At 41.2% G+C, this 6,126-nt stretch overlaps 1 non-coding gene across 1 annotated transcript; it reads left to right on the top strand.

Annotated features, from left to right (window-relative positions):
* The first annotated feature begins 5,092 nt into the window (after window positions 1–5,092).
* Window positions 5,093–5,196, top strand: LOC130958407 (small nucleolar RNA R71). Its single transcript, XR_009077531.1, has one exon. It is a non-coding gene; the product is annotated as a small nucleolar RNA R71 (small nucleolar RNA).
* The last annotated feature ends 930 nt before the right edge of the window (window positions 5,197–6,126 follow it).

Here is a 6,126-nt window from a genome sequence, read left to right as displayed (position 1 = left end):
AAACGCCAGCTTTTATGCCAGTTTGGGCGTTTAACTCCCATTTAGGTGCCAGTTCCGGCGTTTAACGCTGGAATTTCTGAGGGTGACTTTGAACGCCGGTTTGGGCCATCAAATCTTGGGCAAAGTATAGACTATCATATATTGCTGGAAAGCCCAGGATGTCTACTTTCCAACGCCGTTGAGAGCGCGCCAATTGGGCTTCTGTAGCTCCAGAAAATCCACTTCGAGTGTAGGGAGGTCAGAATCCAACAGCATCTGCAGTCCTTTTCAGTCTCTGAATCAGATTTTTGCTCAGGTCCCTCAATTTCAGCCAGAAAATACCTAAAATCACAGAAAAACACACAAACTCATAGTAAAGTCCAGAAAAGTGAATTTTAACTAAAAACTAATAAAAATATACTAAAAACTAACTAGATCATACTAAAAACACACTAAAAACAATGCCAAAAAGGGTACAAATTATCCGCTCATCACAACACCAACTTAAATTGTTGCTTGTCCTCAAGCAACTGAAGATCAAATAAGATAAAAGAAGAGAATATGCAATGAACTCCAAAAACATCTATGAAGATCAGTATTAATTAGATGAGCGGGGCTTTTAGCTTTTTGCCTCTGAACAGTTTTGGCATCTCACTCTATCCTTTGAAACTCAGAATGATTGGCTTCTTTAGGAACTCAGAATCCATATAGTGTTATTGATTCTCCTAGTTAAGTATGATGATTCTTGAACACAGCTACTTATTGAGTCTTGGCCGTGGCCCAAAGCACTCTGTCTTCCAGTATTACCACCGGATACATACATGCCACAGACACATAATTGGGTGAACCTTTTCAGATTGTGACTCAGCTTTGCTAGAGTCCCCAATTAGAGGTGTCCAGGGTTCTTAAGCACACTCTTTTTGCCTTGGATCACAACTTTATTCTTTCTTTTTCTTTCTTTTTCTCTTTCTTTTTTTTTCGGTTTTTTTTTTCGCCTTTCTCTTTTTTTTTTTGTTTTTTTTTGTATTCACTGCTTTTTCTTGCTTCAAGAATCATTTTTATGATTTTTCAGATCCTCAGTAACATGTCTCCTTTTTCATCATTCTTTCAAGAGCCAACATTCATGAACCACAAATTCAAAAGACATATGCACTGTTTAAGCATACATTCAGAAGACAAAAGTAATGCCACCACATCAAAATAATTAAACTGTTATAAAATTCAAAATTCATGCAATTCTTTTTCTTTTTCAATTAAGAACATTTTTTATTTAAGAAAGGTGATGGATTCATAGGACATTCATAACTTTAAGGCATAGACACTAAGACACTAATGATCACAAGACACAAACATAGATAACCATAAGCATTAATTTTCGAAAAACAGAAGAATAAAGAACAAGGAGATTAAAGAACGGGTCCACCTTAGTGATGGCGGCTCTTTCTTTCTCTTGAAGATCCTATGGAGTGCTTGAGCTCCTCAATGTCTCTTCCTTGTCTTTGTTGCTCCTCTCTCATGATCCTTTGGTCTTCTCTAATTTCATGGAGGATGATGGAGTGTTCTTGATGCTCCACCCTTAGTTGTCCCATGTTGGAACTCAATTCTCCTAGGGAAGTGTTCAGTTGCTCCCAATAGTTTTGTGGAGGAAAGTGCATCCCTTGAGGCATCTCAGGGATCTCATGATGAGAGGGGTCTCTTGTGTGCTCCATCCTTTTCTTAGTGATGGGCTTATCCTCATCAATGGGGATGTCTCCCTTTATGTCAACTCCAACTGAATAACAGAGGTGACAAATGAGATGAGGAAAGGCTAACCTTGCTAAGGTAGAGGACTTGTCCGCCACCTTATAGAGTTCTTGGGCTATAACCTCATGAACTTCCACTTCTTCTCCAATCATGATGCTATGAATCATGATGGCCCGGTCTAGAGTAACTTCGGACCGGTTGCTAGTGGGAATGATTGAGCGTTGGATAAACTCCAACCATCCTCTAGCCAAGGGTTTGAGGTCATGCCTTCTTAATTGAACCGGCTTCCCTCTTGAATCTCTCTTCCATTGGGCGCCCTCTTCACATATGACTGTGAGGACTTGGTCCAACCTTTGATCAAAGTTGACCCTTCTAGTGTAAGGGTGTTCATCTCCTTGCATCATGGGCAAATTGAATGCCAACCTTACACTTTCCGGACTAAAATCCAAGTATTTCCCCCGAACCATAGTAAGATAATTCTTTGGATCCGGGTTCACACTTTGATCATGGTTCTTGGTGATCCATGCATTGGCATAGAACTCTTGAACCATTAAGATTCCGACTTGTTGAATGGGGTTGGTAAGAATTTCCCAACCTCTTCTTCGGATCTCATGTCGGATCTCCGGATATTCACCCTTTTTGAGTGAAAAAGGGACCTCGGGGATCACCTTCTTCAAGGCCACAACTTCATAAAAGTGGTCTTGATGCACCCTTAAGATGAATCTTTCTATCTCCCATGACTCGGAGGTGGAAGATTTTGCCTTCCCTTTCCTCTTTCTAGAGGTTTCTCCGGCCTTGGATGCCATAAATGGTTATGGAAAAACGAAAAAGCAACGCTTTTACCACACCAAACTTAAAAGGTTTGCTCGTCCTCGAGCAAAAGAAGAAAGAAGAGAGTAGAAGAAGAAGAAATGAGGAAGAAGGAAATGGCTTTTGTGTTCGGCCAAAGAGGGGGAGAAGTGGTGTTTAGGTTGTGGGAAAATGAAGGGGTGAAGAAGGGTATATATAGGAGAGGGGGTGGGTAAGGTTCGGTCAAGTGAGGGTGGGAAAGTGGTTTGAATTTGAATGGTGAGGTAGGTGGGGTTTATGAAGGATGGATGTGAGTGGTGAAGAGAAAGAAGGGATTTGATAGGTGAGGGGTTTTTGGGGAAGAGGAGTTGAGGTGATTGGTGAATAGGTGAAGAAGAGAGAGAGAGTGGTGGGGTTGGTGGGGATCCTGTGGGGTCCACAGATCCTGTGGTGTCAAGGAAAAGTCATCCCTGCACCAAATGGCATTCAAAATCACGTTTTGAGCCATTTCTGGCGTTAAACGCCGGGCTGGTGCCCATTCCTGGCGTTTAACGCCAGGTTCTTGCCCTTTTCTGGCGTTTAACGCCAGTCTGGTGCCCCTTTCTGGCGTTAAACGCCCAGAATGGTGCCAGACTGGGCGTTAAACGCCCAACTGCTAGCCTCACTGGCGTTTAAACGCCAGTGGGTTCTTCCTCCAGGGTGTGCTGTTTTTCTTCCTGTTTTTCATTCTGTTTTTGCTTTTTCAATTGATTTTGTGACTTCTCATGATCATCAACCTACAAAATAAAATAAAATAACAAAAGAAAATAGATAAAATATAACATTGGGTTGCCTCCCAACAAGCGCTTCTTTAATGTCAGTAGCTTGACAGATGGCTCTCATGGAGCCTCATATTTTCTCAGAGCAATGTTGGAACCTCCCAACACCAAACTTAGAGTTTGAATGTGGGGGTTCAACACCAAACTTAGAGTTTGGTTGTGGCCTCCCAACACCAAACTTAGAGTTTGACTGTGGGGGCTCTGTTTGACTCTGATTTGAGAGAAGCTCTTCATGCTTCCTCTCCATGGTGACAGAGGGATATCCTTGAGCCTTAAACACAAAGGATTCTTCATTCACTTGAATGATCAGTTCACCTCTATCAACATCAATCACAGCCTTTGCTGTGGCTAGGAAGGGTCTGCCAAGGATGATGGTTTCATCCATGCACTTCCCAGTCTCTAGGACTATGAAATCAGCAGGGATGTAATGGTTTTCAATCTTCACCAAAACATCCTCTACAAGTCCATGAGCTTGTTTTCTTGAGTTGTCTGCCATCTCTAATGAGATTCTTGCAGCTTGCACCTCAAAGATCCCTAGCTTCTCCATTACAGAGAGAGGCATGAGGTTTACACTTGACCCTAAGTCACACAGAGCCTTCTTGAAGGTCATGGTGCCTATGGTACAAGGTATTGAAAACTTCCCAGGATCTTGTCTCTTTTGAGGTAATTCCTGCCTAGACAAGTCATCCAGTTCTTTGGTGAGCAAAGGAGGTTCATTCTCCCAAGTCTCATTTCCAAATAACTTGTCATTTAGCTTCATGATTGCTCCAAGGTATTTAGCAACTTGCTCTTCAGTGACATACTCATCCTCTTCAGAGGAAGAATACTCATCAGAGCTCATGAATGACAGAAGTAAGTCCAGTGGAATCTCTATGGTCTCATTTTGAGCCTCAGATTCCCATGGTTCCTCATTGGGGAACTTAGTGGAGGTCAGTGCATGCCCACTGAGGTCTTCCTCAGTGGCGTTCACTTCCTCTCCTTCCTCTCCAAATTCGGCCATGTTGATGGCCTTGCACTCTCCTTTTGGATTTTCTTCTGTATTGCTTGGGAGAGTACTAGGAGGGAGTTCAGTAATTTTCTTGCTCAGCTGTCCCACTTGTGCCTCCAAATTCTTAATGGAGGACCTTGTTTCAGTCATGAAACTTTGAGTGGTTTTGATTAGATCAGAGACCATAGTTGCTAAGTCAGAGGGGTTCTGCTTAGAATTCTCTGTCTGTTGCTGAGAAGATGATGGAAAAGGCTTGCTATTGCTAAACCTATTTCTTCCACCATTATTGTTGTTGAAACCTTGTTGAGGTTTCTCTTGATTCTTCCATGAGAAATTTGGGTGATTTCTCCATGAAGAATTATAGGTGTTTCCATAGGGTTCTCCTAAGTAATTTACCTCTTCCAATGAAGGGTTCTCAGGATCATATGCTTCTTCTTCAGATGAAGCATCCTTAGTACTGCTTGGTGCATTTTGCATTCCAGACAGACTTTGAGAAATCAAATTGACTTGTTGAGTCAATATCTTGTTCTGAGCCAATATGGCATTCAGAGCATCAATCTCAAGAACTCCTTTCTTCTGATTAGTCCCATTGTTCACAGGATTCCATTCAGAAGTGTACATGAATTGGTTATTTGCAACCATTTCAATTAGCTCTTGAGCTTCTGTAGGCGTCTTCTTCAGATGAAGAGATCCTCCAGCAGAGCTATCCAAAGACATCTTGGATAGTTCAGAGAGACCATCATAGAAAATACCTATGATGCTCCATTCAGAAAGCATGTCAGATGGACATTTTCTGATCAATTGTTTGTATCTTTCCCAAGCTTCATAGAGGGATTCTCCATCCTTCTGTCTGAAGGTTTGGACTTCCACTCTAAGCTTACTCAATTTTTGAGGTGGAAAGAACTTTGCCAAGAAGGCATTGACTAGCTTTTCCCATGAGTCCAGGCTTTCTTTAGGTTGTGAGTCCAACCATGTCCTAGCTCTGTCTCTTACAGCAAAAGGGAATAGCATAAGTCTATAGACCTCAGGGTCTACCCCATTAGTCTTGACAGTGTCACAGATTTGCAAGAATTCAGCTAAAAACTGATGAGGATCTTCCAATGGAAGTCCATGAAACTTGCAATTCTGTTGCATTAGAGAAACTAATTGAGGCTTAAGCTCAAAGTTGTTTGCTCCAATGGCAGGGATAGAGATGCTTCTCCCATAAAAGTCGGGAGTAGGTGCAGTAAAGTCACCCAGCACCTTCCTTGCATTGTTTGCATTGTTGTTGTTTTCGGCTGCCATGTCTTCTTCTTCTTTGAAGATTTCTATTAGGTCCTCTGTAGAGAATTGTGCCTTAGCTTCTCTTAGCTTTCACTTCAAGGTCCTTTCAGGTTCAGGGTCAGCTTCAACAAGAATGCCCTTGTCTCTGCTCCTGCTCATATAAAAGAGAAGAGAACAAGAAAATATGGAATCCTCTATGTCACAGTATAGAGATTCCTTGAGGTGTCAGAAGAACAGAAAAGTAGAAGAAAGAGGTGGAAGAATTCGAACTAAATCAGAGAGAGTTCAAATTGTGTATTGAGAAGGAGTGGTACTCCATAAATAGAAGGATGTGGGAAGAGAGGAAGAAATTTTCGAAAATTAATTAAAAAGATTTTAAAAACATTTTGAAAAACTTTAATTTGATTTTCGAAAATCAAGAGTGAGAAAAGAAATCAAGTGATTTTTGAAAAAGATTTTGAAATTAGAGTTTAAAAAAGATATGATTGAAAACTTCTTTGAAAAAGATGTGATTAAAAAGATATGATTGAAAAGTTATGGTTTTTA

Source organism: Arachis stenosperma, chromosome 10 (genome assembly GCF_014773155.1).
Source record: "Arachis stenosperma cultivar V10309 chromosome 10, arast.V10309.gnm1.PFL2, whole genome shotgun sequence".
NCBI classification, from domain to species: domain Eukaryota; kingdom Viridiplantae; phylum Streptophyta; class Magnoliopsida; order Fabales; family Fabaceae; genus Arachis; species Arachis stenosperma.
This window is presented reverse-complemented; position numbering and strand designations above follow the sequence as displayed.